We start from the raw sequence: 26,938 nt of genomic DNA, 5'->3' as shown, positions 1-26,938 counted from the left end.
GGCTGTTTGTCCTCCCGTCGCGGCGCTGGCTGCCAGCCGTGCATCAGGGCAGCCCCGGCCGCGCCACTGAGTGCTGCTGATGGCGCGGGAGCCTCCCTGATCGATAGCCCCGTTCCTCCGCTGCCCTGGCTAAGAGCTGAAGAGACTAGTTGGTGCATATGTGATGACTAGAATTTAATTATATATCAGATTGATTTTCAATTACAACTTCAAGGAGCTGCCTGCCAGGATTTCAAGTTCGTGAGAAAGGCCCTGCGTCTCCTTTCTGAATTCTTTTCTCCCCATTTTCCTGCGCTATGTGGAAAATTTTACAGACTCTCTACCTTTAGCTCTCTGTCTGGGGATAAGCAGCTTCAAAGTTTCCACTAATAATGAGAAGATCAGCTCTATCTGAGACTGAACCTATTCAAAGCTGGAAGAGGAACTTTAAAGATGTGATATAAAATGAAAAGGTCTACTTATAATGGTGATTTTTTTTTTCTTTAATGTAAGTTTCACAGTGCTGACTTAAGAGGCAGAATCTACCTTCAAATGGAGTTTTTTTGACATTGGGCATAGCACCAAAGGGGTCTGAATTCAATCCAGTCAGTAGAAATGGGAATGTGTGAGTAATAAAACATTCTCATTTTATAAACCCATCTAAACTAGGTCCTGGATGAAACTGGGAATATTCGGCATACGAGAGCAACTGAGTAGATCAGAAGCCAAAAGTTTTCATGAAACCCTCCTAGATCAGTTTTGTTTCTTTTATGGGTGTTCTTATGGCTGTTAACATCAGATATTTTAATAAGACCTTCAATCAACTACAATCAGTATGTGAACTGTATACTGAGTAGCTGCATGAAAAATTGAGCTGGAGGTCAGGGGAAAAAAAAATCAGTTAAATTTCAGTGCTGGGTCTGTTCTGCTTACTCCAAATTAGGGAGACAAAACCTGCCAATAAACTCACACAGAAGTATTTTTAAATTATATTAAATGGAAATCTTCAGAAAACACAAACTTTTGAGTGGACTTAAAAAATGTTTTAGTATGGACAGAAAAAAAACCCACACCAACAACTGAGCAAATTAATAAAGAGCAGGAAAACAGCAGCAAGCAAAGGTTTTAGACTTATGTTTCTTGGGACTGGGAGTGGTTTTGCTCATGGTGTGGGTAAATGTATGTGACACAGCCATCTCCATGTGCACTGGCACGTGAGCTCCATCAGTCAGGACACTGAATATGACTGAGAAGAGAGCAGCAACCCCATCTTCTCCAAGAGCTGGAGGACCGCAGCCCCCTTGCCTGCAGGCATGGCCACTTGGCCCACTTGGCCAGCTAACCTGTCTGCCCCATACATGCACAGCAATACCAGGTAAATGCAAAACACCTTTTAGAAGATACACTGCTATATATGTATAAATAGGTATATGCTGTACAGAGTAATAAATTAGTCCTGAGTTCTCTAGCAAACCCTCTGATTTTTATAGAACAAAATTTTAACCTGTTATTTCCAGGAAGCTGTAGAGATATAACTAACAGAAAGAGAAGGTGAAGACATGCTTTAATAAATCTATAAACTGCTAAATATATGCATTGTCCAGATCCTTTTGACGAGCAGTGTTGCTGTAATGTATTCCTATTTCAATGTTTTTCATTTTCTGAAAAATGCATGGAAATCTTGACGTCATGTAGAAATTCCAGCCTTTTCCTCCTATTCAGTCACAAGCCAGCCGCTCTCCTGAGACATCCTATCTCCAATGCAGATATGGTTCATGTTGACAGTTTTGAACCTGCCACATGGCTCCCCCTCCATGCTTTCATGATAATAATTACTTTATTTACTATATTTCCCCCCCCCCCATTACCTTCTTTCCAAAAAGAATAGTCCTAGCTTAATTACTGTCACCATTTCAAGCTTTTAATTACCCTTCTTTCCCTTCCACCTAAGTTTTTTAGTTCTATTCTATCCTTTTTGATCAGTGGGAGAACAGGTTTGCACATGATGTTTATGATCCAGGCACACCTTGTATTTATAATATTTGATGTTGGCAATTCCTGGTTTTTCATCTGTTCCCTTCCTAATAATTCCCAGCATTCTGTATACCTCTTGTGACTGTTTCCATCCATGAAGTTGATGTTTAGATAAAACTGCTTACTGGAACTAACTTTCCTATGGATTATAGAATAATAGAAGAGCTCAGGTTGGATTTTGGAAGGCCATCAAACCCAACAGCCTGCTTAAAGCCATTAGATACTGGGAGACTCCCAAAGCCATCTCTTCTCCAAGCTAGACAGGCCCCGACCTCCAGCCTCTCCTTGCAGGGCAAGTACTCCAGCCGCGACCATCCTGGTGGCCCTCCACTGGACTCACAGCTACCAAAGCCTTTTTATACTGGGGGCCCAAAACTGGAAACAGTGTTCCAGGTGTGGTCTAATAAGTACAGGGGAAGCCTCACTTTCTTCAGGCTGCTGGCTATGCTGCTCTAGCTATTTGTACAGTTGTTTACACAGCCCAGTCTCCTGCGCATGTCTTTTCACTTGTCAGGATTACAAAGTTCAACTGTCACTTTGTCACCCAGTCCCTCAGCACTGTGAGATCCCTCTGCACCTTGCCAGTCGAGTTTGCTTTCTCTATGACCGTGTCAGTCAACATCAGCCTCAGCCCATTTCTCCAGATTGTTTCTGAATATATTGATGCACTATGAATCAAGTACCATGACAGTCTAATAACAGAATTTATCCTATTTCAATGTCTGGCAACAGAAGCAGCCATACCTTCAGCCAGAAAGCACTATTTCAGCTTCAGTCTTTCAAAAGCCTCAGCATCCTTCAAACTATTTACCATGTTCTCCATCCCTACTGACAGCATTTTTGTTTTAAAGTGGGCCGAGCCAGCACACAGAGCTTGCCTCTGTAGGCAGCCCCATTGCAACCACGGGGAAGCTTACAATAACCAGCACTATAGCCGGTGGTAGATGCACACAGGATGGGGTCTTCAGCACTCAGTCTTTTAGGGCTTAAGTTACAGTAGCGACACAGCACCTGAGTAGGGAAGGCATGAACAATAGAACATCTTGTCTGTGTCTGGGCTTCTGAACACCACCAAGATCAGGTACACAAAGTTCACCTAATCAACAGGGTGCATCTGTAGAGCCAACACATGTGGCTGTAACAGATACTGGCCCTTTATGTGAAGGTGAGAAAATTTCTCAGTAGGGAGGTTGGGCTGTCACCGCCACCGCATCAGAAGTCTCTGTTACCACATTTGCTTCTCTTTCTCAGATTTCCCTTGAAAGCTCAATTGTGCCTTTGACATGGGGATGCTAGAACGAAAATGGAAATGTCCAGTGTTTAGAGGCAGAGGTCGCTTGAATACTCTCAGGAGCTAAGTGAGACAAAAGGAAAATATAAATTACTCTCTACTATGAGATTAAGAGCACTTCATGATTCAGGTTTTGTTCTCCTGAGGACTAGACTCCGCCTTCTAGCCAGGATTTCCTGAGAAGGGCACAGCACAGGGACTGCAGCATCACTGCAGCAGCATCCTTCCCGAGGGAGAGTCCCATTCAGCATTTCACTTGTTAGAATACTTTCTCAGACAATCAAAAATCAAGGATTAAGAGAAAGGATTTTCACAGAGAAACAAGCCCCTGGCAGAGTAGGCAGCAGGATGGTTTTGTACCTTATCAAATAGAGGACAAACCCAAGACACATCCTGAGCACTGCTGTGTTTAGTCCTCCAAAAAAGAGCAGCCCTACAGTACCAGCACCACACATGTATAAGCAGAACAAAGTTAGTCTTAAGGATCAAAAGGAATTAGAAGCAGGTCAAAATCAGAAACATTTATATTTAAATCCTCATGGGTCATGCCTGTTTGCTGCTGAGAGGCTGCTGGGGTGTAAAATGGTCAGATTGCCTTTTTGCCTACAAGACCAGGCTTCGGAGGCTGCCTGCACTTTGGAAGCAGGGTCCCAGATTCCACAGCTTTTCGTAGCTACCTTTTCTTTTGTCTTACAACACATTGCCAATAATCACGTCTGCTGAGCCTAGTGTTCAGTGCACTAAAACAAAGTGTGTTTGAAAAGATGTTGGTTGGCTTTTCCTCCAAGAGGACTGTTCAGTGCTCTTCAAGGCAACTGCTAGAAACTCCTGTGGTGAGAGAAGATCCAGTTTGAAGATGTGGACAGTGCAGTTACACACATCCAGCTAATGCCAGCTGGTTTATCTTGTCTTAAGTCTCCTGAGCCTCCTCAGTCTAGAATGAACCAGATCAGACCCATCACGTTAGTGTGTTTGCTAGTTGCCTGATGTAGACAGGCTCAGCCATGTTCTTATCTCAAAGGAGAGTGGTCAGTGCACTGCCAGAGTGTCACCTGCTGGAAGCAGAACATTCTGTTCCTGTTTGGTGGTTTCCCCTCCAATGCCAAAGCCTTCCTTCATTTTCGAGATCTTAGGCTTTTTCTGAGCCCCCAGGCACACATTTTTCCAGTCCTTCTGCCCCATGTCTATTCCCTGATCTGCTCTTTCACTACTTCTTTTGCTTCTTCAATTATCACCTTTCTGAACCTGAATCTCAAAACATAATTTCCATTTCTCCACTTACCAGAAAAAGAACCATTTCTCATTACACATTTCCCACTTCTACCACAGTTCACTCTTCTTGTCTTGACTTAGCTTATATTTAATCTTTCTGTAATGTACAAAACTTTCTCCCACTGCCCAAATTTATGTTACCCCCAATTTTTCCTGTCTACTACACTTCTCATTGTCAATTTTTCCTCTGGCTACTTTATAGGGAGGGTGCTATATAAAACATTTATTGTGCTGTATCCTAGGGAACTGGCTGGGTTTAGTGTTATCAGTGGCATTATTAGAATGAACAATATTATAAGGAGGTTTGATGGGAATTACAGAAGCCAGGTTACAGGTCTGCTCACATCAAAGAGGGAGACAGAGAGCTTATAGCGTGGGGAAGGAACAGATGACCGCATCCTAAAAGCCTCATAAAGGATTTCTCTTTAGCCTTATGTAATCTGAAATAATAATAGGTCCTTATAACCCAAACCTTTCTGTCTCTCCTACAGGCTAATGAAAATTTTCATGTGCCTCTTGCCACCTTTTACATTCAGGCTACAGAACGAATATTTCCAGAACCACTTTTTTCACTTTGTTTTCTCCCCTTATTTACCTGAAGCCACTGTATAACCCAGCAAATACGGTCCGCATGTGCTAGTCACACCACACTGAGTATTATCAAGAGAAGATAATATATGGCTTAAAAGAGGCAACGTCACTAAGTAGCATTAGCAAAGCTGTGACGCCAGATTTCCAAGGACAGATTTGGAAAATCAATCTGCAATTCTCAAGCAATGACTGGCATAACTGAACAGAAGCCTGCCTTGAGGAAGAACAAAGTAGTAGTGCACTCACTGCAGCTGAAAATCTGTAATGACAATAAGCTAAGACCAAATTTGACACTGTTCTCTGCGTGCATCAGATACTTGGATCTGTGTGCAGAACCTTGCAGGATCTGGTCCTGTGGGTTCCCTTTGAAGCTGGAAAGGAATAAGATTCTCCTCTATTCCATGAAAACAATCCTGTTTCATATCAACTCCAGGGACTTAGCCTGCTCGTTGCACCCTGAGGGACTGTAAACCAGGGGTCCTTCCCCACTGGTGCCATGGCCCCAGGGCTTCCCAGCCAGCCCTGCCAACAGGCTGCCAAGCTGCCAGGTGAAAAGCCTGCAGGAAAGCAAGAAGGCCTCTCCAGCAGCTGTTTTCTGAGCCTTTCTACCTTTCTATATTACTATTTTTACTGCAGGAGGCCCAGAGCTGGGAATCAAGAGCCCATATGGAGCTCAATCACATAGTAAATGTGTTGCCATCATGGCTGGAGGGGAACAGCCTGAAAAACTGACACGAGTGCACTTAGAAAAGCAAACAAAATTACCCCTTCTGTTTTTAAGAAGTCCTGCAATTTTTTAGACTGATTCATGATTTTCTTGCGAGAGACTGAATTATTTGGGAAGGAGACAGTCATACCGTCTAGCACTGGGCAGCCAATAGCCCTGCCTTGAAACACCCTTGGAGAGACTGCTCCTCTTTGACTGTATAGGGAAATTTGGCTCCTTAGAGTGCCCTGAATCATCCTGTAATTAACTGTCTGCAATGAGGATTGCAAAAACGCATGTGATGTTGGAATATTTGCATCTGACAAAGCTGGTATGAGTATGGATCTGAGGAGACTCTCTGCTTTAAGAAATTCACCATTCACCAGTGCACTGCTGTAACTAAATTTTGTTGGTGAAGAGGCAGTGGGCATCAACCAAAGCCATTTTGCCAATAGGTATATGCCCAAATGAACTATATCATCCCAGAAAAGTACTTTCATGCATGCATAACAGAGTCTGTGTTCTGGATTTCTTCATATAAAAATGCCCCCAAAATCAAAAACTCAGTTAACACCACTGTCAGGTACAATGTCTCAAGCTTAATGTCTGAAGATGGGCAGAGATGTCCCATGAGCCAACTTCAGGAATTGCATTGCACGATCCTGTTTTACCAAAAGCCTGTTACCTGACATCTGTTTAACAAAGAGGTTTCAGAAAAAAGATTGAAAATGGGTCAGTTTCTTATATGCCACAGCCTCAAATTCAGAGGGTAAAAAAATCATGACAGTTTAGTGACATGGCAAATTTTGAGGCAAGACTTGAAACCACTTTTGTGACTGACCATTTTTATATCTCTGTTTCATGTGTGGGCTGCAAAGAAGTGTAACTGCTTGCAGAGAAGTGACGTGTCAGAGCTGAGAGTTGTACCCAGGCTTCTCCAGACCCTAACTGGACCCTTCTTCTCTTTTGTCTGATACAAGGGATACTTTCGGGTTTGGGAGTCAGTTACTTCCAATAAATTACTTGGTGGGGAAGGAGGGAGGATTGTGGGCTTGTAGGCTTAGCCACAATCATACAATAATAAAATATATATATATATATCTAGAGAACAGCAATAGATACCCAGCTTCAAATCCTACCCTGAGGAAGTGGCACTAGAAACTGTCAGAAGTGACTGGGATCTGGTGGCAGCTGAAAGTTCCAAGGAAGGAAGACAGAAGAACTAGGAGAGATAGTATAGCGTAGCTGGCTCCAGTCCTGGATAGCAGCTTCCATGGGAGGTTAGAAGCTTTTTTGCTTCCAGGGAAGAGCTGTTAAAATTAACATTAGACATTTGAAAACTTTAAGATCCGCCACAGTGGCAAAATACCATTTTTACTTTTTGATATTGTTCCTTACATTGATTTATGATGAGTTACCACAAAGAATCTTGGCCATTGAAAGTCTATTTACTGTTCATGCAAGACAAACCCCTAACAGTAACGCAGTTTTTCTAAAGCCAAATTCAGCCATTAGCCTGAAGGAGACCATCAATGTGAACCAAATGAATTCTCTGCCCATGAGTTTCAATAAGTTTGGTTTTTTTTCTTTTAAAAAGTTCTTAAAAAAGAAGTTATTTTAGGAAATAAGTGCAAAATAAGTTTTATGTACAACAGAGAGGTGGACATTTACGGTTCATTTCTGGGTGAACTTTTCTTTCTCCTGCCTTAACCATTTTTTTTTTTTTGGTATAAAACAGAAAGGTAAATAAGAGCACTGTCACAATCAGACAGAAGAGCTGGAAATCTGAAACTTTGTCTACAGAGCCCAAACACCAGCCATGATTCATGTTCCACTGATGCTGCACACACTGGAAGCTGGGATGAGCACCAGCCTCTGGCACGCAGCGGTTGGTCTGGGGGGAGAGCAGAGACGTTGCAGATGAGTAGACTCCACCCAAGGGCACACACTGGAAATATAATGAAGAAATGAGCAATGCGCATTAAAGTGTACAAGCCATCTTCGTTCTTAGGAGCAATTTGTGTTGTAGGAAAAAGCAAAATCATCGTCTGTAACAAAGCATCTCAGTTTTGTTGGGCTGGGTTATTAATGGGTGAGTGGTTTTACTTCGGTGGGCTCTGGTCAATTATTGCTACATTCATGAAGTGGGTTTTGGGCACAGGAGAGCTGGAGAGGAGAGGATTCCCTAATCTTTGCTATCTTGTGTATTTTACAGGATGTTGAACACAGGCTATGCCCCATTTTATAGCTATATCTAGCCATGTCTATAAGGATTGTGCTCCTGATCCTCATCCCCATATGGAAGCTCCTGAGGGTCAGAGCCCTCACCTCTAGCATAAGCTGGATTGAAATGTTTCCATTTAAAACTGGAAAGGTTTTTATAGAGAGCAGCTCTATAATTTTTTAAATAAAAAACAAATACTTGAAAACTCTCCCTTTCCCTAACAGAACACGTCACCTCTTCATGCTTCCCTGCAATAGGGATCTCCAGCTGGACATCATTCCTCACAGTATGTGGTGGAGAGGTTTCCCTGTGATGCAGGACCTTCTCTTGTAAAGGAATTTTCTGCACACCCCTCACACCCCTTTTTTGAAAATAAGCTCTGGTCCAATCTCACACCCACTGGAACCAAGCAGAACCACACAAGGCAGACTGCAGGCTTTGAATCAAAAGCACAAAAAACACCTCACTCTTTTTCCCTGGCTCTATGACTCCCTTCTGCAATTTCTTTTCCAAAACAGAAGGAGGGAATCCCACAGCATGTAGCTGTGACTCGCCTTTTCCTTTCCCTCTTCTCCACTGAGGTCAGGAAATAAAGCAGCCTGAAGCAGTGCTTGTCCCACACATGCTGATGCATCACAGAGCAGCCTGAGGCAGGATGAGCCTCTGCAGCTCCTGCATGGCTGCCCTCCCTCGATGCGCGAGCAGGACCAACAGGACCCATTGCAGCATCCTCTGCCGAGGCTCTGAAACAGATACCTACACCATGAAAGGGAAACTCAATCACATCACCGATGCAGCATCTTTTCCTGCTCCAGCATCAGGGAGGACCCTGGTAGGAAACCTCCCAGGCAGCTCTGTGTCACAGATACATTTTTCTTGTGCTGATTTTCCCTTTCCTCTTCAGGCAGTTTGAGAGATGCTATTGCTGACATCGCTGCTGCAAGGCATCCCAGAACCCAGATTTTGCAGATCTGTAAAATAGAAGAACTGAAAGTACATTTTTAAAGCCTTAGCACATCTGTCATTCAAGGACACAGAAAAGACTTCTTTGTAGAAAGATGGGAGAATTAAAAACCATAAATGCTAAGAGTCACAGCTGAATATTATTTCCATGACCCGTTTTATACCGAGGCTAAATCTGTCTGCTTTAAACAACAGGAGATAAGCAAGCACCTCTCCTGAAACTGGTTATGCCTTTATTTATTGTTGCCGCAATGCTCGGGTGGGAGGCAGGGATGGTTTAGCAGGGATTAGCCCTCGGCTGCCGGCACTCCGTCCATCATTGCTGTGCATTGCTGGGGCGCTGGCAGGGATGGCCGCTCAGCCGCTTGGACCGCACCGCTGCAGATACCTGTCCCGGGGGCACCTCACCGTCACTCGCTGCCGTGCTTTGTCCTCTTTTACTGTCAGAAATGACCCTTCTTGCTCTGCACTTACCATTAGTCGCTCGGGGAACTTTGACAGGGCCCAGGCTTACTCTGAAAGAGATAAAAGTGAAAAGGTCACACCTCTGGGTCAGAGGCTAAAAAGCAGATAAAACACCCTGTCTGCAGAAGCAAAATGCAAGGGAACTCAGGGCAGCTCCCAAGAAAGGGTAGCTTGCAGGCTGAACTCCAGTGGGATGTAATCCTCTTCTTTTAGCAACTCTCCCCCCCTTTTTTTTTTCCCAACATGGGTTAACAAAATATATTTAAGCACAAAACAAAATAAACTCAAATGAAAAACCCAGCCTGCCTCCTCTCTGATGGCTGATTCAATGGAGACTTTTGCTCTGCAGGGTCATCTTTTCATCTCTTACTGAGGACAGAGGCAAAAATATTTTTGAGCACAGGAAAGACAAAATCTGTATTAAATGTCTTCCTTTAACCAAACAGGGGCACAGCTATTCTTCTGACTGGCGACTTTAAGAGGACTTGGAACAATAAATCAGAAAATGTCAGCTTTCAGTTAGGCTGGTTAATGAAGGGGAGAGTGGTAACTTGTGGGAGGGAAGAATAAACCATGAAAAGCAAAAACATAGATAATATAAAACATATGTAAATGAGGATCTGAGGAACCTCTTTAGTGTATTTAGCAAGAAACTATTAGAATTTCTATAAGCAGAAAAAGCCCAGCCAGAGTGAGCCAGATGCACACACATGCGGACTTTTACTTATTGAGCCACAGACTGAGAGAAATTTTGTTCAGGTCCCTTTGGATCTGAGCAAAGGAAAACAATTGTTCAGGTAAATTCTTCCAGGTGAATCAGAGCAAAAAGGGTGGCTAAGGTTTGCATGTGCACGTGTGAAGCAAGATCCCACAGCAGCTCTGCAGAAATGAATGTGCCTGCACAGAACCTACAAATCTACATTTGCAGACAGCTCCAGTTGCTCAAACATTAACCTTAGGTGATCAAACTTTTACAGTTTCCCTTCTTTTAGTTCATATTTCTGCTGTGTGCTGCTACAAACAGATAATTCAGAGGGCACTGTATGAGGCTGGATGTTCTCTCCTGTGTGTACTGCTAGTGCCTAGTTTCACGTAACCCACAATCTGCCCTCTTCAGCTTTATGCCCACGGATCCAGGTCTGCCTCCCAGTAAAAACCGTGAAGGTTTTGCCATTGACTTTGCTTGATTTCCAACATTTCTCCCCTCCTTCAGTTTTTTTTTTTTTTTTTCATTCAGCAGTTTTAAACCCTCCAACTTCTCTGCATAAGGCCAACACAAGGAAGGAGTGAGAAAATCCAGTTTTCATCTTAACCAGGGCAACTGCTGAGCCATTAGAAACTCATGGGGGTTTATGAGGCCCCAGAGCACTAGAGAAAGGCTGACATGCTATCGTATGCAGAAATGGAAAATTTGGGGAATGACCAACCAGTTTAACCTCAGCAAGATACTTGAACACAGTATTAAGCAACTGCCTTACAGCACATAGGAATAACTGATAAAAAGAACTGGTTAACTTGGATTTGTGAAGACGAAGAATGTCAAACCACAGTCTCTTCCACTGAGAGAGAAAATGTTTTACTGTCTGGAAAAGGATCCATAGGTTCAATTTTGAGTTTAATAATGTGTTTTCTGACATTTCCCTTGCTAAGGACATAGTTTTAAGCAAAAGTACTCCAAAATGGGTGCCCAGCTGGCTGAAAAACACAGTCAAGTAATAACATTCAGAACACCAGTATCCAACTAGGAAGTTGTACCTACCAGAGTACTGCATCTGCCTTCCAGGCTTTCATGTCCTAGTTTTTTGTTCTAACTTCACCAAGTGTGCTGCTCACATCTGTATATACCAAGAGCAATGGTTTAAACAAGAAATTAATAACATCACATTAGCCATCTCCGCTCCCTCCAGGTCTAAGTCTGAAGGGATGAATCGTACTCCTGGCTTTTAAGGTATTTTCTGTGCATCTGTGCTGGGTGTCAGAGCAGAGCTGGCTCCCAGATGCCCAGCTTCCAGCTAAGCATTTCACAACACACAGGTAGCCCTTAGGGTAGACCTGTGGAGACCACACCTAGGTTTCTCTGAACTCCTGTGACAGAGGAACTTATTCTAAGTCATAAGGAAGACTATAAGAGAGTAGGATGTAAATTGAGGTCTCCTAAATCACAGGCTATCCCTCAGCCATTGGACTTGGAGGGAAAAAATCTATCATTTTTAATATGGGGGAGGAAAAAAAAAAAAAAAAAAGCAAGCAGAGATGCTTGTTAAAACATACTTTGCTGCAAACTTCATTGTTTGAGGTGGTAAAAGAAGGTTTATTTTCCAGGTGGTGAAACAGTCAGTCATGCTTTTAATGCATCTAGGATTAGCTAGCCAATAGATCTGTGCAGTTAAAAGCTGGATATGAGTTTTGTCTCACAATGATCAAAATACAAGTATCCAAACCAAGTGGCAGATAACACGTTGCATAAATCATTACATTAAACGATAAGCCCTCTGGGATTCATGTTCCACATACGGCTGATCATTAAACCTCTTTTAGGTCTTTTAAGGTTATTCTGAACTTAAATCAATACTTAGCTCAGCTCTGCTGCTGTCCTTCACTGAAGGCATCCAAAGGACACAACGCTTTTCTCAAACATGGGGAATCCTCACTCTGGTTTAAACTAAAAACTCTTCATTCCGATTTCTGGAATACTGGACTGTTCCAGGAAAGCTCCTGAAATGAGTTCAGCAAACAGTTGCTCAACTCCCTCCTTCCCTCCCCTTTAATCTCGGGTGCTGACCTGGCCATTCATTCCATGTTTGCAGTGGTGAGCTCTGCAAACTGAGTTTCCATGGCAGCCCTAATCCATGAATAGGGCTGGCTCCATCGGTGGTCACTTAGGACAGGCTTTGTCCTCCCCATGTCCTGTCGGGGGCTGAATCAGGAGACAGACAACAAGCGCCATCGGTAAACATGACCTAATGAGATGCCCCGCTCTGTGACAGGGCCTAGAAAGGGAACATGTGGGGATACCCGCCTCTTCTGGGATTTTCCACTGAGGTCTCCCAACAGTTTCCTGCCTCTTTTTATAGACTGTTTTATTTAAACTACATTTCTAGTCACTTTTCCTTTCTTCTTTTCTTTTTTAGGTCCAGATACAACTGAATGAGCCTGGCAAAACTATGGTCTGGTTTAGCGAGGGCTGTGCCCCAAGCTCTCTCCTTTCTGCAGGTGCCAGGTTGTCCTGACCCCCTCCGCGACCGCAGGACCCCCATGGCATGGAGCAGGTTTCCTCCAGGGACTGAGGTGTCCCTGCAGGGCTCCTGCAGGGCCGAGAGCAGGACCCTGTGCTTCCAGCCTGTTCCTCCTCCGGGTGTTAAACAGCACGCTGATCCCCTGCTACAAACCCTTCCCCAGCTGGCACTAGAAGCTGCCTAGAGGGCTTCTGCAAACGAATTGGACAAAAATTAAACTCTACAGGTTCCCCAAATAGTGCATAACTTCTTTCATTTTATGCTGAATAATCACAGTCAATTCATCTGGGCATTAATGCGATTGCTTGCGAAACCGGCTATGAGGATGACAGCCAAACTTTTCCAGAAGATTAGGCTTTTCAAGCTGCTAAGCCATTAGGAGAAAATAATACCACATAAAAATATCCCTGAAATACACTGAAGCAGACAAGCTGTGTATTTTGAGTATATGTTCTACACGTTCTTTAAAGTATAATTTTAACTCTGTTCCTCCAAGATTTTTTTCCTTTGCTCTGGGGCGTGAAAGTCTTGCTATCCATCTTCTTTTAACTCGTTACGTGAGGCACAGCACCAAAGGTAGACGTGCTGGGCACCATGTACATACATCTGGCCTTTATGCGCTGTCAGTCACTTCTGCAGTGTTGGGTGGGACTCAGCCTGTTACTTAAGGTCTGATTTCAACTGTTTGCCCTAACGTAACGCAGAACAGTTGTCACAAAAATGCTGATCATTATCTTCACTTGCTGCAAATACATTTTGGAGAGTACAGAGGGCTGAGTCCTGTAGTCCTTATTTTGGGAAAACTCCCACCGCCTCCACATAGTTGATGTTTTACCCACAATTAGCAGCTACAGTCGATGTATTTATAGGAATTCCTCTGAAATCGAAAACACAGGCAGACTAATGGGATATAAAAGAAAGAGAAAGGAAGTGACTTTGGCCATGGAATGCTTCCACCCCATGTAACAGAGGTTGGACAGCTAAAGGACCCCTGGCTCAATGCCCTATCAATTACCTTAATCCCAACCCGAAGAGGAATGATACTAAACACTCCACAAAAATGCTTCCAAACATTGCCATGGCAAAAAGGAAAAGCATTAACCCTGCCTTCCCAGGCATGGCTTTAGTATTGGACACATTGCATTTTACATGGAGAAACACATGAACATGAAAGACATATCCTCCAGTGAAAAAATTGCACAACCTCTCAGAATGAACAGAATTAATCGTAGGGAATAATTACAGCTCTAAACAAGAATATTTATGACATTACATAAACACCATTAAAACAAACTGAAAGGCAATAATTTTTAGAAAGAGGAAAGGAGGAAGTGAGGCAGGGGGGACGAAAACCAATCAAAGTTTATAGTTGAAAAGATAAAAGCTCTCATGTGTCAATCATCTTGGAAAGTGTTGCTTCAGCCATCACTTCTGCCTTGTTTACTTCCCTTAATAAAACAGGGAAAGAATTTTGTTTATAAAGTTAGCCAATACTTGGAGTTTAAAGCATTTTTCTTAAAAAGGATTCTTTCTTTCAAAAAGGATTTCTTCTTTCAAAAGCAAGAAGAAATGTGGAAAATTTCTTTCCAAAATGTTTTAGCTTTTCAAGAAAAAACATTTCAAGTCATTATCATGCCAGCAACCCTCTTTTCTTCCTCCCTCCCTTTTTTTCCCTTTTTTCCCTTTTTCCTGAGGCAGGGAAGGATGAAGGGAAGAGAGAGTTTTCCTTTCTTGTTACTGAATGACAAAAATTAACACAACTGTATTTTTTTATTTTGAAAAAATATAATGAAACAGTTGCAAAGAAAAGCATTTGGAAATTTTCTTTTGCAGTATACTTGTAGCATTTTTCTAACCAATTATAGTTATTAGAGCTGGGGCAAAAGCTTGCTATGCCTTTTACACTCCAGGTCTTATTCTGAAAATTTGGAGCTCAAAAGTTGCCCTGGGCAGTGTCAGTCAGGGCTGAGCCTCCAAGGTCTCTATTGCCCCCCAGAAGACTGAGAGCTCGAATGCCTGACAGAGACTGGGGGGGGACCTTTGCCAGCCCAGGAATGGCCTGGCAGCTCCACTTCAGGAGTGGTGGTGTTACACTCCCTCGGGTTTGGTTAGACACATCGCTGGTGGAAGCAGTGCCTACATGTACCACAGGCACATGAAAGTGGTTTAGAAGTGCTCTGTGAAAAGAAAGCTTTTTGGTCAAAATGTTGTTTCCTTCATTTTCTATTCAGACTTGGGCATACTCCAGCATCAAGAAAAGGATGGGAACAGAGAGCATTCAGAGCCATAAAAAGCACTATTACCTCGTTTAAAATTCCCTCTTTCAAGACCTGGCTCCTGGGAAGTGCAGCCCAACCTGCTCTGGTACTGGCTGCTGCCTCAAAAATGGATATGGGGCTTTCATGACCCAGGTGAGGAGCTGGGGATCTCAGCAGGCCGAGCAGGTGCCTGCAGTGAGGAGATGTCTGTGGACATTTCATGGGCTGGAATTCAACTGGAGTGAGGCTGCTAGAGACACACCTGCATTTGAAAGCTGGGTGCACCTTTGCAAGGGCAGCAGAATTTTTTTTTAAATGGGGTACCACAGCTACACCCTCCACACAAGCGTAAAACTGCTCTCAGCTGGCCACAAGCTGCAGGATCAATATCAAGCCTGTGATTTGTACACAAATACTGCAATCTAATTGATACACATGGGCAACAGATATGCTTTTGCAAATCAGCTACGATTACCAGGATCCCTTGCAGGACTCAATAAACAACGTCTGGCTTCGGGGCCACAGAACACACACACGGCTACGCAAACCTCCCAAACAATTTTCCACTCTGCCACCCAGGCTCCATCAGCCAAAAGCTTGTAAAAGAGCGTGCGACAACACAAACAGCTCGGGTTTAGCTGAAAGCCCAAAGTACAAACACTCATCTAGCCCAGCACAGTCTGCATCCAATTCCCGGTCTACCATAGGGAAATGTTTCACTTTCCAGGTTTATTCTTCAGTACCCTTAGAAACAAGAAGAGATTCCCTTTCTCCCCTTACCCAGGCACAATCCATCCTCCCCTCCGCCTCCTCAGAGCTGAAAGCACTTGAGTCTCATGGCCAAGCGTGGCTGGTCAGATGCGAAATCACATGCTGCAGCTTCCCTTTCCGATTTCCCTGGTGCCATGCACTTCCCCACTACCCTGATTTACTCATCGAGGTGTTGGGGAGAGTTTGCTCTGCTAACTTCAGGAGTCAGGCAGCATTTCCTGAACCAGAATGATGGTTTAAGTAAGGTCCTTCCACTGACCTCCCCGTGACACCATGCTCATGAATAACCAGGTCTGTCGCTGCCCCTCATGCTTAATTTTCTCTGAGGAAATCTTCTGTTAAGGGGCAACAGTTTTCCATTTCAGTGTACAGCACTACCCAGCTGCTTGTTATTTCACTTGGCTGAGCCTGACAAGCTAATGGTATGTTTGATTTGCACTACCAGTTCCTGCTAGAGACATCATAACTTTTATTACAGACGTGGTTCTTGTTAGAGACTCAGTTGTCCACAGAAGAAAAAAAAAATGCACATTTATTTCAGTCAACTTACTGGTTAACTCATTATTTGCAAGCGCAGTGCTGGCATCTAGCACACAATCTGCTGCATTTCTTTATAGCATATTTCACTGTTGTTTATGCGGCAAATGGAGAGATCATTCTAGCTTTTCTTTTGATATGTGTTCTCTTTACTGTCCTAAATCCTTTGAGGATGATCATGTTTCTGATCACTACAACATTTGCTGTAAACTTTCTTAGACACTGTGCAGCTAAACTCAGTTGCAGTTGCCACGGGGGGGGGGGAAAATGGATACAGGGAGAGGATAAGCAAGAATACATTTAATTGGACATAGTTCAGCATGTATTTTCTGCCTTGTTTTTCCTGCTCATATTGATAAAGATATCAGAGTGTCTAAGGAACTTACACATCTGCATTACTCTTACATTGTCAGAAGTATTGCGTGTGCCTCCATTAGTAAAACTAATGCGTTACGCTTTGCTAGAATAAAAAAGCAAACCAAAAGGACTAAACTGCCACTGTCCTGCTTGTTTTCAGAACAGAAAATGGATATTTTAATGAGGAGACCACTTGGATTATGAATCTATTTCCTCATGACATCCTGCAATCCTTTCCTCCTTTCTGCATAGAGCCTCCACTGGGGACAGGGCAGTACCCTCCAGATCTGCCATCACACTGATCTGGAGCACCCCGATAGGAACACCTCTGTATCTCATGCTCAGCAACCCAGATGGAAGGAGCCCAAACCTAAGACTGCTTATGAAAACTTTGGCTGCACTTCCACTCCATCTCAGTTTAGTCACCAGTAAAGAAGGGATGGTATTCGCACGGATCACCAACACTGCAGCCTTGTGCAAAATATGCTTGGTTAAAATACAACATATACAAGCAAAAAACAAGTAGGCTCATACTGTTAGCTTTTCCTCGGAGCTAAGGTAAGTTAGTTACATGCAGGACTGCCAGTGCAAGATACCCATTTGCAGTATTATCAGGGATTGTTAGTTTCTCATGCAGAATTTTCTCTAATAAAGGCCCTTTAAAACTCCTGAACTCTTGATCTTCAGAACAGCCAGTCTGCAGAGCATTTCTTCCAGTCTTTGAAGTTGCAGCTCTCATAAAGCTGACCAGTGCTGTTTGTGGGGTTTGTTTTCTTTCCATATCTCTCCTTCTCCTTTAAGACCAGACAGAAGATGACATTATTAGCAGGCTGCTCACAAGCACCTAGTAGTTTAGGGGCAGGCTTTTTATTTCTGCTTTCAAGCAGAGATGAAAGATTGTAAAAACCTCTCTCTTTTTTTTTTTTTTTTTCCTTAGGGAATTACAGCTCACAAAAGTTCTTATAACTCCTTACAGCAGCTATTTTACTACTCAGGGAGGATATTTACTAGGTCACTTTCTTCCTGCAGCAGGCCTCAGTGTTAATAAACGGTGTCTGTGAGTTACTTTATGCTCTTCATACTTTATTTTGATCTAGCTGTGTGTTTAAGGAGCTAAAGAGAGTGTGTCTTGATGAACTACTTACACCAGAGTTTGCTCTAGGCCAAAATGTAGAGAGGGCTTTCTTCTGGGTTTTTTTAAAGTTTTTGTAGGTACGTTGAAATCTGAAAAATGGGGCGAGCTGCCAAGGTTGCTCTGTGAGTCTGTTAGCTTCTGCTCACTCAGCATTAACATCTGTCTTCACTAAAGTGTTACTGGACCCCCGGTACACTACACGGAGTGAGCTCCAGAGGCGCTTATAGAAAGCAGAGCTCAGGGAGGGGGGAGACCCGCATCCCCCAAGCCCCCAACTAGTAGCACTTTTTCAGTCAAATGATGGCACAGCTTTACTCCAGAAGGCTCTGTCCCAGATCCGCATGCTGGTGAAACATAATTCCAAAGACAAGCACGGGGGAGAGATGGGGAGATTGTGCTGAGAAGAACCAGTACCTGGATGCTCCTCCTCAGACTTTTGTCCCATTCAGAAGGTGACATAAATTACAGCAAAGATTTCTTTCTCTTTCCAAACAAGAAGTCAGATGATTTTAGTATATAGTTCAAACTCAAAGTGTAATACCCCTGGAGGCCAGTTACCCCTAAGCCCTCAAATGAGGCACAGTCATTACAACATCAAGCTCAGCGCTAACACACCCAAAGTAAGGCAGTACCGCATGCCTCTCTGGTGAGGTTGCACAATATCTTTGTACCTAGTTAACATCTATGTGTCCCTCCTATAAAGAAACCAATTCTGGATAAATGTAAATACATGAGTCTTACTCAGCCCCTTTCAGGTTCTATCAAGGGGGTGTGGGGAAAGCCAAATAATCCACCCCCCACCCCACCCCCAGTGCTTGGTTTGAGTCTCACATGAGACTTGGGTGCTCTCAGTGAGGCTGAGCTCATAGGTAACATCCAGCAAGTCAGTGAACTTGGGATCATATCCCTGAGGTGAGAGCAGCATCCTGCTCTGCAATCTATGCAAAACCAAACAAGCTGCCTGGTAAACAGCAATGCACTTCTGAAGGCACGTCTTCGGCATATGTACCATCCCATTTTAAAAAGTAAGGTCCAGCTTTCTATGAGCTGACAAATTTCCAGGTTTTCCTTTGTGTACTGTGTTTTACATGCCCGCCATACAATCAGCAGCTCCTGGATTTGTGGATTTATTGGCTGTGACCAGACACAGGCTAAGTAAGTAAACAGATTAATATGTATTAACATACTGCATTCGTTCAAAGTTCAGAACTTGTGCACACATGTGAAGGTGGTATTTATCCATGGTTGTTACTGAGGAAGTTGATTAAAAACAGGATCATGCAAAGTAAGCAGTGCAGTAAAAAGACAGCATTAAAACATTTTTTTGACTAAAATATCCAGAATAATGGTTACCTGATTTAATGGCTCATCACAAACTATAGCTCTCACATAATCTTCAAGGGTTTGGTGGTTTTATGTTGTAACTTGTAGCTGACGCTGCAAGAAGTGAGAGTTCTTATGAAATTATTTCTGTATTGTTACCCATAAAAACCATCCTTACGAGAAGTTAGAATGTTTCCTCTACGAAAGACAAAGGAAGAGAAATGACAGTCATATATTGGCCACTTCCTAATGAAAAAGAGGCCTCAAAACAGACAGGGACTTACAATTATAGCACCTTTTTTTTTAATTTTTTAGCTTGTAGTCTTGAAAAGTTTGGATATTTTTTGTCTAAATATAGTGGGACAGTAAGTTAACTAAGCCCCCATTTTATAATAGCAATAAAAAGCTCCAGGTGTGTGTTAACACTTTCAGAGCTGTGGGTGTTAAGCACAGTGGTATGAGCTGCCACCTACCCCCCCCCCCGCCCCACCCACCCACCCCCCACCCCCCCAAAACACCCCCCCGCCCAGCAAGGCTGAGCAAAACCCTTGGCCGGGCTCCCTGCAGGGAAACCGCGCTCCCAGCCCAGTTGCCAGAACAACACAAAGATGCATGGCCGAGGCTAAAGAGGGGGCGACTTTTTAATGTTTGCCCCCCAAAAAACTCCAGGGTTTATTAAGTAATTTTAAATCCAAAACCTGGGATGAATCAGGAATGTGGCAGGTTTTACAGCAGGGGATATCCTGGGAGACTCCCCTTGCAGCAGCTGCCTGCCCCCCAGCTCCCAGTCTGAGGAAGAGATGCCTTACAGCCTGTGGGGCATGAGCCACCACTGAAACCCTGCCGCTGAGGAAGAAGACTCAATCTTCATCGAGAAAGTGACAAAAAGGATTTTTTTGTTGAAAATGTTTGTGAAAAGATTTTTCCAGCAGCCTCTCAGCTACTCTCCAGTCCAAGTGCTCTGGGATGTGATGATCAAATTTTTCACTTCAGATCTTAAAAAAAAACCCAGCTACTTGTTTTAGTGCCTAAGCAGCAGCTTAGATCACTTGAGAATTTAGTGCTTAGACTTGTACTAGATGTTTTATGTGACACTTGCTTTTCAAGACCTGTGATTAAGCTGTCCTCATACCCATCAAGCAGCTTTTCAACTGGACAATCTCTTGCGGGGTGGAAATCCTCACCATTAGCACAGGCATTTTAAGCAAAGCATTTGCTGATGTTGTTCTGCTTCTCTTCTCAGCCCAGACCAAACTTTGCATCTCCGTTATGGGACTTATGCCTGAATTTTTAAGCCAGGTTAGTGATTTAGAATGTTCACTGTCAGGTCTCCTAAAAAGCCTATTTACCAGAGAGCAGCATCCTTGATTTCTCTCAGTCTGGGTCTGATTTGACTGCAGCTTTTCCATACCTTACATAAGTATCTTTGCAACCTAGAGGTTAATCAGTGCCTTGTCCTCACTTACAGCCCTCCAAAATATCTAACTTACTACAACACACCACCAAGTCAACAAAGAGATGGAGGAAAACACATCTCAGATGTGCCAAGCACTTCCCGGGGATCTGAGAGGATCTGAGACCAGATGAGAATCTGAAAGTGGGTCTCCCTTTCCCAGTACAGGTGGATACAGTACAGAGCAGCAGGCAGGCAGCCCAGCCCTGGAAACTGTGCCCTGTGCTGTTTGCCATGCAAAGTCAGAGGCACCAAGCACGCCCCAAGCCTGCCAGCTGGCTCACGCCCCACAAGCAAGGTAAGGCAGTGGCCAGGTAGGCAAAGGCTTCTCTGGATTTCCCTGCAGGCTGGTGATGTCTGGAGCAGGGTGGGGTGCCAGTGGAAATGGAGATGCTGTAGGGGCTTTAAGCATCTGCAGGACTGGACAAAGCTGAACGTGGGTCTCCTGGGATCTGGCTGTTGAGATGAAGCGCTTGTGGTGGAACTTGGGTGTTCATGGTGGATCTAGCCTTCACCACACTCAAATCTTAGATCAGTGAAAATGCGGGTCGATGTAGCTCCTGACTGAAGTATCATCTGGAATTATCATCAGAGTTTTGTTGTGACTCCATAAATAGCCTGTGACACCATGAGCACCTCTTGTCTGTCTTTTCCAATTAAGCACTTAAGAGTTTCCCAAGGTAAATATTAATACTTCAGAAAGCAAATACTAACATGCACAAAATCCTTTCCAACCTTTCTGCTTAAATAGCTATCATTTTTTAGTGAGGTCACAGCATCCAGTTTTCTATAATAAAAAATAAGCAGGATAAGTAGTTTTACTCCTGTCAAAACTTGAATGCAATTTTATGTTTTTCTTTGACTTACCCTATAAATATTTTTACTACAACATTCAAAGTTTATGAGATCTCTAAGACTTGTAAAGAGGTTGAGTAACTGGAAACCAAAGGCTAATACCTACCACAGGGACTTAGGGGTTTTTCTTAAGCAAGCTATTTATTAATATTAACAAAGGGTATTTTACTGATGATCTGTTTACAAAACTGAATATTGTTTTACCTTTCCGTTCCAGTGTAAACAAATCAATGAGGAGGGACAAACAGAGGCAAGCACCACAATGCCCAACAATGCTGTTCAAGGGATCTTTTCTCAGGTTACAATTTTCTGACATTATCCCTTGAGCTGAGCTCCAGCAGTTGAATCGCTGCTGAGCCCAAGCGCAGCTTGGGAGCTACAAATCACAGCCACACCGAGGAAAGAACCGAGTCCACCATTTGTTGTGGATGCCTTTGACAAGCTGTGTCATTTTTCCTGTTCATGAGTCACTCACCAGGAGACTTTATCTTTTCTAATGCATTTACTATCTATAATTATAGTTGCAACATTTATCCTCCCATACGAGAAAATGTTACCATGCCTGAACATGACCAGGAGGAGCTGTGTCACAGGCCAGGAGGTAGGAGATGATCTGCCCATAACCACTATGGCCACAGGAGAACATGCAGGTTTCAGCTCATCTTCTGGCACAGCAGAGGAGAGCTCTGTGTTGCTATTTATTTGCTAGTCACTATTTTATTTCTGCTCCCAAACCATGATTTACTGACTGAAGATTAACTATTCCAAAAAGTTTGCGCAAGCAGGCAACCCAGCCTTTTGTGCAAACATCTGTGGATAGCCATGAAATGAATAACTTGGGCCCAACTGAGCAAGGAGTCAAAATATTCACAGACTTTGGCTAAGCCCAGAAGAGCAGAGCCGTCCTTCCTCCTGCTGCCCTGTCTCCTGACCACCTTCAGAGCCTTGTGAAGCCCACCATGCCACTGCACTCCTGAGGACAGCTGCTCACCCAGAATCACGGCTGCTCCAGACTCTGTTTCTAATCCTCCTTTCTTTACGGATTAACAAATTAAGCCTTAATAGGGTTTAAACCTTTCCCAGCCATAAAGCCCAGCACTGGATTCATCACACCATTATAGCTCCCTCCCTACCGACGTAGCTCCAGGGTAGATGGAGTACTAAATCTAATCAAACAACCAAACAAGAAGATGATGTTCTTAACTGACAAAAAACTGGTAAAAAATCCAAGCTACATTCCTTTATGTATATATGCAGTCAGTTCCTTTTGCAGGCGTGTGCATTTGGGTTTTGTTATTGTCCTCTGTTATGCATCTTCTCAGCTAGTGGATTACATCTATACGCAAGACATACACCTGAAAGCTCCACTTGCATGCACTGTTGCATGTTCAGTTTATGCTGTTCATGAGTAAATAATGTACGTGAACATTTCCTGATCTGCACAGCCTCTCTGTGGAACACCCCAAGTCCCTTGTGTAGGTCTGTGTTGGACCTTTAACAGACTACAGTCATCCAACTTAATCTGAAATCCAGCTGCTTATCAGTCACTACCTAAGGACCTCACCACCTCAGCTGCACAGCAGCCATAGCCAGGCTTCCTATTTTTCAGGCTGGATAGCACTGCATTAGTTTACAGATGCCATTTGGAAAAAAGGAGAACTGGAAGGGATTGCAAAGTGGTTATGTGATCTGACAACTTGTGCAGTGTCCAGATGAAGCTTCCACAACTGACATGAATCAAATCTCCTTATAAAATCATATTTTTATAAATAAATCTCCTTATGAAATACCGTATTTTGGTATTTTGCCACTCTGACCCAGCGTTTAGCCACACAGATTACAGGAGAGAGGTTCACATTGTTCAACCCTTTGTTGCTAAAGCCTGTTGTGTGTTTTACTCAAGGATCACTTGAATCCAAGGCCTGCCCTTTCAGCCTTGGGAGCCCAGGTACAAGATAGAAAGGGGGACTTAATATTGCAAAATGAAAGGGAAGGTTAAAACTGTGGATTTTAATAGAGAAAAATAATATTATTTCAATACATACTGGACCTGTTTCAGTGGCAGTCAGTGGGAAAGGACAGCCAGAACCCCTCTAAAACGGGCTTTGTCACAAAGGAAACTGTGCGGGGCTCAGCCTTCATGCCATGCTCTGGTCCGCTCAGTATAAATGCCATGAATGTGATAAGGGTAATGATTAATACGAGCACAGTGATGCCTGCACATCTGTGGCCGTGCAGGCACACAGGCTTTGGCAGCAGCTTCATGGAGATTTTGATTACGCAGCAAACTGAAGAGCCAGAGGAGGAAAGTAAGCAGACCGGGATTCAGTGGGTTTGCTTAGTGTGGCTTCCCATCCTAAGAGAAGTCTTTAACAAGGACAAGGTCCTGAGCTCTTGATGTGCTAGCCTTCCTCCAGTGGCCGTATAGGGATAGTTAGAACAACTGCTTTGAAAATAGAAGGAGTCAGAGAAAATTAACCAGGCCATTGATAAAATGCTACTTTCTTCCTTTTGAGGTGGCAGTTCCCCTTTTCTTCTGAGGTCTGCTTTAGGACAGGAGAAGGCTTTCAAAACACTTCCCACCTTATACAATCCTTGACATGTGAGCATAAGCACTTTGTTGTTAGGTGGTGTTAGGTGGCACCAGCCAGCCAGCAATTGATTGCCCTCACCGCACTTCCCGGCTGTCCTCCTGCTCTCGCAGTGCCAGCCCAGCGCAGGTCTTTGGCACATAAACATGGTTTGGACTCCAAAAGGCAATGAAGAGGTGAGAGGAGAAACAATACTACTGAGCTGGGTGGTACGAGCTGGGGCTCAAAGGGTAGTCCCTAGTGAGCAGTTTTGTCCTTCATGACCCATATCAAATTGGAGTGCTATCGTTGCATTACACTTTCTTCTGGTACCTTCAAATCAGCATAAAAACACACTATAAAACTAATAGGATTCTGTGGTAATTGTTCTGCTACAATAAACACGCCTGACATGAAACGCACTGAACTTTCTGGTTTCTCTGGTGCCCGTTTCTTGAAGGGGATCATAACAGGGTGAGAGAGAGAAAGAATGGGAAATAACTCCGGAAAGAAAATTATCAAGGTTATCCGGGTGACTGATGATTATTGGATTATGATACCACAGGGAAATTAACATTTTAAAGGCTGGCCAAGCAGAAGTAGAAAAGCTCTCCAGCTTTTTCCAAAATAAGCAAGCTTTTCAGTGCGCATCTCCCTCTGCAGTTGGATGGCAGTGCAAGGCATATTTATTACTGCTCCTGTTTGCAGGCTGCCTGGGGTTTGTATGCTGGTCCCCAGACCTCAGGTACTTCCCCACCACGTTCTTCTTCCTTGACTCACAGTCAGCAGCACCCTTTCCACCAACTGCCCTGAGGTGTACACTAGGTTTTTGGTGACTTTCCTGCAGACAGGACTGAACATGCCAGTTTTGGAAGAAGGCAACCAACTCCAGGATCTCCAAAGCTGTCCATGTAGGTTTATTATGTTGGCTGTTAATTCACTATTTTTTTCTGGTTTTGCAAAGAAGCATTCTATGGCTGCCTGCCACCATTTAAGCAGAGCTGACATCTGGTCAAGATGACCAAGGAGCAGCAAAGGGCACCCAGGTACAAAGAGAAGCTGACAGGTATGAAGCAATGTGGTGAGGCAAGAGTGGGAGACCTGCCAAAAGAAAAATAGCAATGTGCCCATAAAATGAAAACAAACATATTCCCTGCAAAGTGGAGCTACTCCTGGTAGCCCTAGAAGAAGAAGTTTTGTTTTAAGGCACCTTGTACACACTGTCTTCAGATTCTCCAGTGTAGTGCTACTGGCTAGACTGGCTGTCAGGATCTCCTTTTCCTTTGTACAGGGTCACTGAGTTTGTCCTGAACCTACTGACTTTCCTCTCTTTAGAGTGTATTTTTAGAAGTCAGAAATGTGCCTGTTCTTCTTTACATTTTAAATCCAAAAGTCTCAGATGATTTGCCTCAGACATTCCAAAAGAAAAAAATAAATCTCCTGTGGCTTCATATTACATACGAAGTGTTTCAAGCCTAATGTAGATTTGGGGAATTATGTTTGGTGGCAAAGTTAGAAAGTGTTTTAGTTCAAATTTAGAATACAGCACTACCTATAACCTCAACCTCAGACTCCACAACTCCAAGTTTAGCTTCTTACGGACTCTCTCCACACAGTGGGCTAAATCCCTGGCTGCTGCCTAAGTACTACTTTAGGTGGCAAAGTCCAAAATTTAGACTCTCAAAGCCCTCACTCAGCACCACATGAGTATCCAAGAGTAAAGTGCTTCACATGCATAAGCATAAATTTTCTGGGCATGCATTTGTGAGCATCCCAGTTTCTGCCTCACAAATTGTGCCCTTTGCATAGAGCGAAGGAGCTAACCTTGCCCTGAAGGAGGCTCTGGATGCCATGTTTCCTTGCCCTGTCATCCAAGTACCTTAACTGCCATTCTCTGGAGTCAAATACTGTCCTGTGTATTTAGTCTAAATCTGCTATCCATAAGAGAGGTCTACCCAGCAAAAGTTTCTGAGAGATTTCCCAGAAAGTGTCTGAAATGGGTTCAAGTCCATTCAGGTTGGTTTGGGATCTGAGCCAAGGTGTCTGGCACAGCTGACAAGTGCTGACGCAACTGGACAACCAGCACTGAGGAGGCAGGGAGGAAATGGGAGGTAATGGTGGGGAGGAAGAGGATAAAGCCATACTCCCTCTGCTTGTTATAACATTTCTGGGCTTTCCCACTGGGTTTTCTGTATCTCTGTGCCACATTTTGACACATCTTACATTACATACATTGTAATTTAGTGAGGAAGAAATAACCTGAATTCACCTGAAGAAGGATCTTTTATCTGGAGGAGAGGAAGCAAAAACAAGAGGTCCTTTGTACTCCAGTAAAAAAAGTGTTCAAGCTTAGTGAGGGATCCAAGAAAAAGAAATTAATGTAGACGTATTTGTTATTTTGCCTACATCTGCATACTTCCTGTGCTACCGGAATAGTAAAATTAATTTACTTTCATAGTTTTCAGAGTTTCTTCGGATCCCTTTAACCCTCCTTACCTGTGTGTGTTCAACAAAGCAGCAGTTTCTGAATTCAGATTGCCCATAAGGCTGGTGCTCCAGCAAAGGGGATGTTTAAACTACTGTCTTTGTTGATGAAAAGGAGAGTAAAGCCAAAATGTGGACGCATGGCTTTAGAAGAGCTCTTTCCACCAGGCTGAGCATTAGCTGTACGCACAGGCTCTCATGCTTCCCCTGCTCACCAGGTAGCAGCACTGCCTCCTCTCTGGCACGTTTCCAAGTGACAGGAAGTCTAGTGCTGGTTTACAGAATTAAGACTATTTTACCCCGCTGCCCAAGCTCTCCAGGTTTCATACTGACACCCAGCTAGAGAACGAGACACCAGTTTGAAGCCAGAGGCAAAAAGGCTAGTGCTAGAACTGCAATAATATTCACTGAACTCGTCTCAGAGTCAGAAAGTA

The 26,938-nt window shown here is 43.6% G+C and overlaps 2 long non-coding RNA genes across 3 annotated transcripts; one reads left to right on the top strand and one right to left on the bottom strand.

The window, feature by feature from the left end:
* Window positions 1-6,691: 6,691 nt before the first annotated feature.
* On the bottom strand, window positions 6,692-15,985 carry LOC121087629. 2 transcript variants are annotated; one of them, XR_005827671.1, is made up of 4 exons: window positions 15,800-15,985; window positions 9,535-9,575; window positions 8,858-9,068; window positions 6,692-7,821 (listed from the first exon to the last, which is right to left on the bottom strand). It is a non-coding gene; the product is annotated as an uncharacterized LOC121087629 (long non-coding RNA). The 2 variants fall into 2 exon arrangements; XR_005827670.1 differs by having other exon boundaries at window positions 6,692-9,068.
* Window positions 15,986-18,756: 2,771 nt separating this feature from the next.
* Window positions 18,757-24,439, top strand: LOC121087630. Its single transcript, XR_005827672.1, has 3 exons — window positions 18,757-18,974; window positions 20,611-20,893; window positions 21,668-24,439. It is a non-coding gene; the product is annotated as an uncharacterized LOC121087630 (long non-coding RNA).
* The last annotated feature ends 2,499 nt before the right edge of the window (window positions 24,440-26,938 follow it).

This window comes from Falco naumanni, chromosome 4 (genome assembly GCF_017639655.2).
Source record: "Falco naumanni isolate bFalNau1 chromosome 4, bFalNau1.pat, whole genome shotgun sequence".
Lineage (NCBI taxonomy): Eukaryota > Metazoa > Chordata > Aves > Falconiformes > Falconidae > Falco > Falco naumanni.
Note: the sequence above shows the minus strand (reverse complement) of the source record. Positions and strands in the feature narration are given on the sequence as shown.